General features: G+C 36.4%; 1 pseudogene across 1 annotated transcript; it reads left to right on the forward strand.

Moving 5' to 3' along the window:
• The first annotated feature begins 8794 nt into the window (after nt 1–8794).
• Nucleotides 8795–9901, forward strand: LOC308490593 (glutamine synthetase-like; annotated as a pseudogene). Its single transcript has one exon. The product of its transcript is annotated as a glutamine synthetase-like (transcript).
• Nucleotides 9902–10228: the final 327 nt, after the last annotated feature.

Genomic DNA, 10228 nt, shown 5'->3' on the forward strand with positions numbered 1-10228 from the left:
GCTCTTCAGAGGGTATACCTCCACAGCTGAGATGTCCCTCCCGATTCTTAACCACCTCACATGGGTGTGGGAACAGCCTATTTTGCCTCCCCGCCCCTCTAACCTTTCTCAGCATGGCTTCTTCTTTTTATCCTTAGTTGGAAGGGAACTGCTCAATTAGTCTTCATGTGGCTCTCCAAGTTGATTGTTCTATAATTTAGTTGTAATTTTCATGTGGTCATGGGAGGAGGCGAGCACAGCATTTACCTACTCCACCATCTTGACCAGAAGTTCTATGTATACATTTTTGTGTGGACATTGGTTTTTATTTCTCTGGAGCATATACCTAAAAGTAAATGAATTGCTATGTCAAATGGTAACTATATGTTTAATTTTTTGAGAAACTGCCAGACTGTTTTCTGCAGTAGCTTCACTGTCTTATGTTCCTACCTGCAGTGTATGTGGGTCCCGATTTCCCTACATCCTCATCAATACTTGTTATTTTCCAGTTTTTCTTTTGTTTTGTTTTTATTCTAGCCATCCTAGTGGGCATGAACTGTATCTCACTGGGGTTTTGATTTGCATATCCCTGATGAATCTTTGGGCATCTTCTCATGTGAATATTAGCCATTTGTATATCCTTTTTGGAGAAATATCCAATTGGAGACTGTCCAGATCCTTTACCTATTTTTAAACTGGGTTATTTTTCTTATTATTGAGTTCTTTATGTGTTCTAGATATAAGTCCCTTATAAGATATATGACTTGAAAATGTTTTTTCCCATTCTATGGGTTGTCTTTTACTCTCTTGATAGTGTCCTTTCATCATTCAAGGTTTTGTTTCTGAAGATCTGTAGTTAAATTTTTGATGAAATCTAATTTGTCTGTTTTTTCATTTGTTGATTGTGTTTTTGGTGTCATATCTAAGAAATTATTGCCTAATCTAAGGTCACACATATTGACTCCTGTGTTTTCTTCTAAGAGTTTAGTAGTTTTAGCTCTTACACTTAAGTATTTGATCTACTTTGCATTAATTACAATATATGATGTGAGGTAGGGATTCAATTTCATCCTTTTGCATGGGGACACCTAGTTGTGCTAGCACCATTTGTTAAAAAGACTATCCGTTTTGTCTTGACACCCTTGTCAAAAACCGATTGACCATCAATATATGAGTTTATTTCTGGACTCTCAATTCTATTGCATTGATCTAAATGTATATCTTATGCTAGTACCACATTATCTTGAATAATGTTGCTGTGTATTAAGCTTTGACATCGAGAAATGTGAGTACTCCAATTTTGTTCATCTTTTTTCAAGATCATGTTAATTATTCCAGGTTCCCTGAGTTTGCATATGAATTTTAGGATAAACTTGTCAATTTCTACCAGATGGGATTTGTATAGAGATTATGTTGAATCTGTGATCAATTTGGAGAGTATTGTCATCATAACAATATTAAGTATTTCAATCATGAACATGGGATTTCTTTCCATTATTTGGTCTTTAATTCCTTTCAACAATGTTTTATAGTTTTCAGAGTATAAGTTTTGCAAACCTTTTGTTAAATTATTCCTAAGTATTTTATTCTTTTTGATGCTGCTATAAATGGAATAATTACTCAATTTGTTTCATTTTAAATTGTATATCTGGAGTATACAAAAATACGATTGATTTTTCTATATTGATCTTGTGACTTTGCTGTACTTATTCATCACATTATGTTCTGCTTACCTATCTTTGAACAAAGAAATATAAACCAAAAGAGTTTGTAATGGTTGCAAAATGTTACCATTTTGGAATGCTTGAAGTAGAGGGCACAGAGGAACCCATTTTCAATTCATATAAATTTTATTTATGAGTATGGCTTTCATACCAAATCTTATTTGTTACATTTTTCAGGGAAATTTACTGGCTTCAATTAATTGAAAGCAGAGTATAGGGAGTAATACAAAAAAGCAAGATACAATTTGTAAAATTTATTTTGTCACAATTTTAAATTAAATGAACAGTTGTGCACTCAACTAATACATTTACTTATGAAACAAGCAATTTCTCAGTGGTTTTGTTTTACACGAACCTTGTAGCTAGCTCTCTGGTAACTTGTTTGCTTATTACTCTGGCTATCTATAGCTAGAAATCAGATTGCCACAGTCTAAATGTCAAGGTTTATATCAAGCACAACTTTTTCTAGTATTCAGATTAAGCAAGATATTGAACAAGGCCCCAGTTTACATCAGCACCTTAAAAAAAGAAAGAAAGAAAGAAAGAAAGAAACTTTATTTACATGGGTGATAATTATTGTGTAAGCGTTTTTTTGATATGAGCTAACTTTCTGGGCTTGCACTTTGCTTTAGAATAAAGCACAGTACTCTCTTTGTCTACCTAAGCAGTTGTGTCCTTGAAAACTATTAAAATCATTTACACATTCTTTGCAGTATTATACACACACACTCCTGCATAAAGGTCACTCTGCTGGCTAGCAGCACTGACTATACTAATCATTTATAAAAGTCGAGGCACATAATACTTTCATATTGGTATTTCTTTTACTAGTGTATTGTAGTGTCTCTTTTAAAATCAGGAATAGAAATGAAATTATATTTCTTCATCCATTAAGAGGTTTTTGAACTTATTTGGACAAAGAAAAAAATCACTACCTAAGCTTAAAAGTCCTTTTTGCTGACCATTGTGGTAATATTTTCATGTATGAGGATAATGACTTAATGGATTTTGTTGCTGCTATTATTTCTAACAATAATTAGTTGTCTTTACCATTCTTTATTTCATTTCTGCTAATAAGATATATTTTAAAAAACTAATATTGAAGATGAGTCCAAGATTGTAATCATCAGGACTTTTACTTTGGCTCAATCTTAATCACCCCAAAACTAGGCTTTTCTAGAACATCATCTATTGACTTCTAATTGTAGGTTTATCAAAAGAGCATTTGGCTGGGGTACACAGACTCATTTTTTCACAGTTAAAGGAGCTGAAAGCAGAATCATTAATGGTATAAATCAGTAAGATAAGTGTTCTGTTTTTCCTAAATTTGGGGGCAATTTTACAGTAAATTATCTGAATAATTGCCTTTGTGTAAAATGTCTTTTTTCGATAGGGGTTCTTTGAGAGTGCTTTCTAATGATCAGAAACACCAGCACACACTCGGAACCATCTGCAATAGATAACTGGGAGACAAAGTGGGCAGGAGAATCTTTCATTGGGTAAATAGGACTGAGATTCGCAAGTAAAATGGTTGGAAAAGAAAGAGCATCCTCAGCGTGGAAATTTTTTCATCAGCGGTGGCTGGGTCCCTAACTGTTAGTTGAGTTTTTATTTTCAAACCTCTCAGGGATTGTTAGCCTGAGGTCCATTGATAGAATTCAGGATGATCTTGGATGAAATTAAATTTTTACTTTCAGTAACCTCTAAATAAAAGTTAACATTTCCTTCAATAATGATTGTAGGCAATACACCACACTGTTATTAGCAGTACCTGTGACTTTTCATTAAAAGAAATTACAGATGTTTTCATATCACATTACGGTTGTTGCCAATATCTTAGTAGTTTCAGCTCCTTCAAATTTATGTAATTGTTAGAACCCAGATCTTGTTATTTATTTAGTGTGTTAACAAGGAAACACATACATTACTATGTAAGAAAATTTGATACAGTATTTCAATAGTTTATTATAAATCATACATATTTTATTTAATTGATTTAAATCCTTTACTCTTAGAATGAGGGAAGAGCTCCATGGTGCAAAAAAAGATTAAGAACCCAGCAAGTTAGGCTTAGGTGCAGTGGGACTTCCGGTGTGTTCTGGAGTGGGGACTGCTTATGTATGGTCACTGAACATGCCCCATCTCTTCACTCGCTATGTTTGAAGAGAACTATGCCAGTTTCAATATCTATCAGAGTGCCAAGTGCTGGTTAGCTCCAGTTCAGAAGCTGATCTCGACAAGAGAATTCCTTGTGCCAACCTGTTGCCTTGAAACCTTATGAGGTCTGACAATTAAGTTCACAAACTCATCCTAGCGAAAATGCTGCATACCTCATTGCTGAATATCACTACGGTTACCTTTAAAGTACTCCCCTTGGGAAGCTATGCACCGACACCAGCACCTAGTCCACCCTTCAAAGCAATTTTGGAACTCTTTTTCTGGAATGGCCATCAGAGATGTTGTTGGATTACCCTTGATGTCCTGAATGTCATCAAAATATCTTCTTTTCAATATTTCCTTTATCTTCGGATAAATAAAGAAATCATTAGAGACCAAATCAGGTGAGTAGGGAGGGTGTTCCAATATAGTTATTTGTTTACTGGCTAAAAACTCCCTCATAGACAGTGCTGTGTGAGCTGGTGCATTGTCATGATGCAAAAGCCATGAATTAATTGTTAGCTAAAAGTTCAGGTTGTCTAACTTTTTCACGCAGCCTTTTCATAACTTCCCAATAGTAAACTTAGTTAACTATTTGTCCAGTTGGTACAAATTCATGATGAATAATCCCTCTGATATCAAAAAAAGGTTAGCAACATGGGTGCAGCAAGTTTGCGAACTTAATTGCCAGGCCTCGTAAATAAAAACACAGGTTCTTAGGATCTGCCAAAACTACATCTGAACTGCAAGGGTAGCCCTTGACCAGCTGTGGATCATCTTGGTTTCAGATTTTCACCCTTGAAGCAAGCCCTGGGATTGTGGGATGAGCCAGGTCATGCTAAAGGGGGCTCCCCCACCTCCTACCACATTTATCCCTTAATTTGCCACTAAATGCTTTGGGAAAAGTATAATAATGCCTACCTCAAACCATAAGTCAGAAGTAGAAAAACATACTGATGAAGACATGAGTTTTACTAGCAATGTCTTTTCAGTGGTTGAACCGGGAGATGGGAACTGAAGCAGTGGAAAGACAAAATGACCGTTTATTAAAGGAAAAGTCAGCCATAACCCAGTGACTTAGTTAAATCGTCACATTTCAATTACAGCTGTTTATTGCAATTATAAAGTGATCCTTGCAGGTGAAAAGTTCAACTTGCTGTGCATTCATTACCTCCAGGTCCATCTGGTATTTCTAGTTATGTTTGTAGAAGGAGAGTGAAAAGAAAAAAATGTTTCCTTGTTTTCGCTCACTTTAAACAGAAATATTATGTTTGACTAGCAGAATTTGTTGTGCAACTGGAGCTGCCTTTCTGATTAATGGTTTACTTAAATTTTTAGTATAGGAGATAATGGGTAAAGGAATATTCTTCAAAATAGAAGACCTGGGTTCTAACCCTAATACTTCACCTGCTTAAACTAGTTATGTTCTTTACAACTCCTTATATTTTGCCAGACTCAGATTTCCTCAACCTATTTGACATGAATATTGTGGGAAAAATGAAAGAGGTGAGAAAGAGAAAATTGGTGTGAAGTTCTTTAAGTTTATTGCAAAGTTCAGCAGACATATTATTGCAAAATATTTTTAAATGTCTACTAGTTATAGTTTGTCTTGCAAATACTAAGTAAATATTTATTGATTTGAATTTGTGTGATATTAGTATTGTTCCTTATGATTCAAAACACTTCGTAATAAAGAATGAACTAATCAGGTAGCTGTTATTAGTGTTTTTAAATCCATTTTGTTGGTTGTCATATAAAAAACATGATGGTAGTGGATGGCAGCTAGTTTGTCAACGTGAAGAACCTCACATTGTACATTCCTTTGAAAGAGAAGATGGAAGAGAATTTGTTTACTACAATATACTCAGAGCCTAGAATAGTGTCTGGTACATGGTAAACCCTCGGTTAATATTGAATGATATGAGAGGAGCCCAATTAGCAAATCTTCAAAGTAATGATATATTAATTATATATTAGATTATGTATAAATTATCCATTAGTGGAGAATATTAAAGCAAATGTTTCTTTAAATCCACTAATTCCAGGTTGCGACAACAAATATTGTAATTAAAAAATTTAACCTACTTCTCTTCTCCCCATGTTACATTTTAGCTTAATATTTGTAGAGTTTGTAGTTAATAATAGTACTATATAATTCTGTGGCAGAGGGAAGGAAACATTACTAATAGAAAGAGTGTATTGTATTTTGCTACTGTGTTATAGATAAGGCATGTGGAATAATAATGGCAGGCATTCTGGCTTTGCTTTTATGAGAAAGGTTTCATAGCAGTTCTGGCTCATGGCCTTAAAATTCCCCTTCCTCACATAAAATTAAATTATCTTCTGCTTTCATTATTTTCATGTCTTCACAATAGGATATACAGCCTATTAAGCTGAAGGGGGCTGTATCCCATTGTGAAGTAGAAAAAGTAGAAAAAAATAGAGCATAGTCCTAGTTCTTCTATATTCTTAAACAAGTTTCTTTATTTCTCCAGGTTTTGATTTCATGTTCTAGACTAGAGATTTGCAAACTACAGACCACAAGCCAAATCCAACCTGCCATGTATTTTTATACAGCCTGAGTCCATAAAGTTTTATTGTAACATAACCAGGGTAATTTATTTATTCATTTTCTTTCCTTTTTTTAATTAAAGTTTATTGGGGTGACAATTGTTAGTAAAGTTACATAGATTTCAGGTGTACAATTCTGTAATACATCATCTATATGTATCACATTGTGTGTTCACCACCCAGAGTCAGTTCTCTTTCCATCACCATATATTTGTGTTTATGTATTTTCTATAGATGCCTTTAGACTACAATGGCAGATTTAAGTAGTTATGACAGAAACCCTATGGCCTTCAAAGTCTGAAATATTTACTAACTGGCTCCTGACAGAATAAGTTTACCGGCCCTTGTTTAGGTTGTTTAATGGATGAAAAACTTTATTAAGCTATATGAAATGAAAATATATGTAGGCTTGTAAATAACTAAAATAATTCTAGATATTTCCCATGGATTGAAGCATAATCTTTAAAATGAATTTGGTTTAAAAAAAGAATATCCTGGATTGAAAGCTAAGCTGGTCTTGTGTCAAAAGTGTCCTAGCTAAAAAAAAAAAAAAAAAAGACAGAAAGAAAGAAAAAGAAAAAAATAACTGTCCTGGCTGCTTCCTTCAGTGTTATTTCAGTTTTTAAAACTGATGTTCTAATATTCTGGTTTCATTCAGAATTCAATCATAAAAATCAAAGTCAATTCTGCCTGATGGGGAGTCAAAATGAAATTCTTGAACTGATGAGATCCAGGTTTCAATTTTGGTTCCACCACTTATTACCGAAGAAATACAGTAGTTAAGTTCTTTGAACCTCAGTCTTCCCATCTATAAAATATCAGTAAACATATGTAGCTCTACAGCCAAGCTAAGCCACTACAGGTATTGATTTGGTGTCTTTGCTTCAAATCAATATTTTAAAAATATTTCTTTATTAATTGTTAGTGGGAATGGAATTTCCTTTCGTTTTGCAGCTTTTTGTATCACATACAAATGTGTTGGTTACTCTCAGCCACCAAGAATTAAGCTAAATTGCATGGATATATTTATTAACTATCACTCAAAATACATTTTAAAGGCTTTTTTCCTGCTTTCTAGACTTGTAAACCATCTCCCATCTCGTTCTCTCAGTTTATGTGTTTGTGTGCTCACACATACGTATTCATGTATATAATTTTCTAAAGCAGATGGTTTCTTGGGGGCTATATTAAAAGTTATAACTTTGATGATAAAGGGTAAATTGATCCTCTTCAGTAAAGAACACTATGCCCACGCATTGTTTGGTTCTAGTTTTGAATGTTCTCTGGCATTTCAGGCCTCAGGGTTTGTGTCCTGTGATATTTGAACTTGTAAGCCCTCCAGATTCTAAAAAGACATAGATCCATACTGGCAAGAATTGTCTTTAATTTGTAGTAGAGCTCTCTATGGTTTGATGGGATTGGGACCAATTTACATTTTGTCTGATGATTAAGGAGTTGAATATGGAAACCTGAGTTAATGGGCATCAAATTTCTGTTTTATTACACTGATATTATACAGTAGCCTCTCTGAACTGACCCATGGTTTAATCCTATGTGGAATAAATAAGATAATATGTGTATATATGGTACTTTCTTACCAGATTTCTTGGCACAATGTAGGCACTGAAAGAAAGGCAATTGAGCCATTGCCACTCTGTTGCAGATATCTCCTTAGAGATAAGATATATCAAAACACTAGGGAGATGTGAAAGGGAGGCTTTAAAACCATACTGTATGACAGTTCTTTCTGCAGTGATAGAAATGTTCGGTATCTGGGCTGTCCAACATGGCAGTCACCAGCCACATGTGAACTGAGGATTTGTAAAACTTTGATTTTAATTAACTTCAAATGTAAAGTCACATGTGTTGCTGGGGTACCATATTAAACAGTGTAATTCCAGAATTTAAAACAATATCAACAAAGACTTAGACAAAATAATATAGCTCTGTTAACAGAGGGACAACAAATCTCTCAGATTGCTAATAAGGTACCAAAATGGGGAAAACCCTAATAGGCAAAGAGTCACCCTAAAATTTATGACAAGCAAGCCTTTATTTACCAAGATTTTTCATGTAATTATCATGCTTCAATGATGTGGGAAGGTGAATTAGAACATAACATCTAGAGAGCCAAGGAGGGGAGAAGAGCACAGCACCTGAGACATCCAGCCTCCTCTCCTCTCCTCTCCTCTCCTCTCCTCTCCTCTCCTCTCCTCTCCTCTCCTCTCCTCTCCTCTCCTCTCCTCTCCTCTCCTCCCCTCCCCTCCCCTCCCCTCCCCTCCCCTCCCCTCCCCTCCTCTCCATACCTTGTTCTTGTGGCCTGCCTGCTGCCTGCTCCCCTCCTGCCCTCTCACATCCCCACCATGGCCACCTCGGCAAGTTCCCACTGAAACAAAGATATCAAGTAGGTGTCCTTGTCCCTGCCTCAGAGTGATAGAGTGTAAGCTACTATATCTGGATTGGTGGTACTGGACAAGGACTGTGCTATAAGGTCCGGACCCTGGACTGTGAGCCGCGTGTATAGAAGAGTTGCCCAAGCGGAATTTTGATGGCTCTGATACTTTTCAGTCTGAAGGCTCCAACAGTGACATGTATCTCATCCCTGTTGCCATGTTTTAGGACCCTTTCTGCAAGCACCCCAATAAGCTGGTGTTCTATGAAGTCTTCACATATGACCGAAAGCCAGCAGAGAACAACTTAAGGCATACCTGTAAACAGGTAATGGACATGATGAGCAGTCAGCAGCCCTGGTTTGAAATGGAGCAGGAATATACTCTCATGGGCACAGATGGGCGCCCTTTTGGTTGACCTTCCAATGGATTTCCTGGACCTCAAGATCCATACTACTGTGGCGTGGGAGCAGACAAAGCCTCTGGCAAGGATATTGTGAAGGCTCACTACCAGGCCTGCTTATGTGCCAGCATCAAAACCGCAAGAATAAAGACCAAGGTCATTCCCCCCCAGTGGGAATTCCATATAGGACCCTATGAAGGAATCAACATGGGAGATCATCTTTGAGTAGCCCATTTCATCTTGCATCGAATGTGTGAAGACTGGAGTGATAGCAACCTTTGATCCAAAGCCGATTCCTGGGAACTGGAATGGTGCCGCTGCCACACCAACTTCAGCACCAAGGCCGTGCGAGAGGAGAATGGTCTGAAGTACACTGAGGAGTCCATTGAGAGACTGAGCAAGCGACACCTGTTTCACATCTGAGCCTCCGATCCCAGGCGGGGCTGGACAATGCCCAACGCCTAACTGGATTCAGTGAAACCTCCCAAATCAACAACTTTTCTGCTGGTGTGGCCAACTGTGGCACCAGCATCTGCATTCCCCAGACCATCGGCCAGGAGAGGAAGGGTTACTTTGAAGACTGTCGCCCCTCTGCCAACTGTGATCCCTATGTGGTGACAGAAGCCCTCATCGTCACTTTTCTTCTCAATGAAACTGGTCATGAGCCCTTCCAGTAAAAATAAATAAATAAATAAGTGAACTAGACTTGCAGCCATGGAACCCCTTCTAATTCCTCATCCTGCTTCCATTCTCACCCCCCTCTCAATTGTCATCATAGTTGTAACTCAAAGGGTGGAATAGCAAGGTCTTTTTTTCATTCCTCAAAAAAAAAAAAAAGAAGAATGATAACATTTAGGAAAGGTATTCCAAAATATAATCACATAATTTATTAATATCATGTATATTTACTCCAAAATATATTCAAAATATAATCTAAAATAACACTGAATGGAATTTCAGTCATAGTGAAATCTGAGCTTTCTTCTAAAACAGAAATAACTCCA

This window comes from Rhinolophus hipposideros (assembly GCF_964194185.1).
Source record: "Rhinolophus hipposideros genome assembly, chromosome: 1".
NCBI classification, from domain to species: domain Eukaryota; kingdom Metazoa; phylum Chordata; class Mammalia; order Chiroptera; family Rhinolophidae; genus Rhinolophus; species Rhinolophus hipposideros.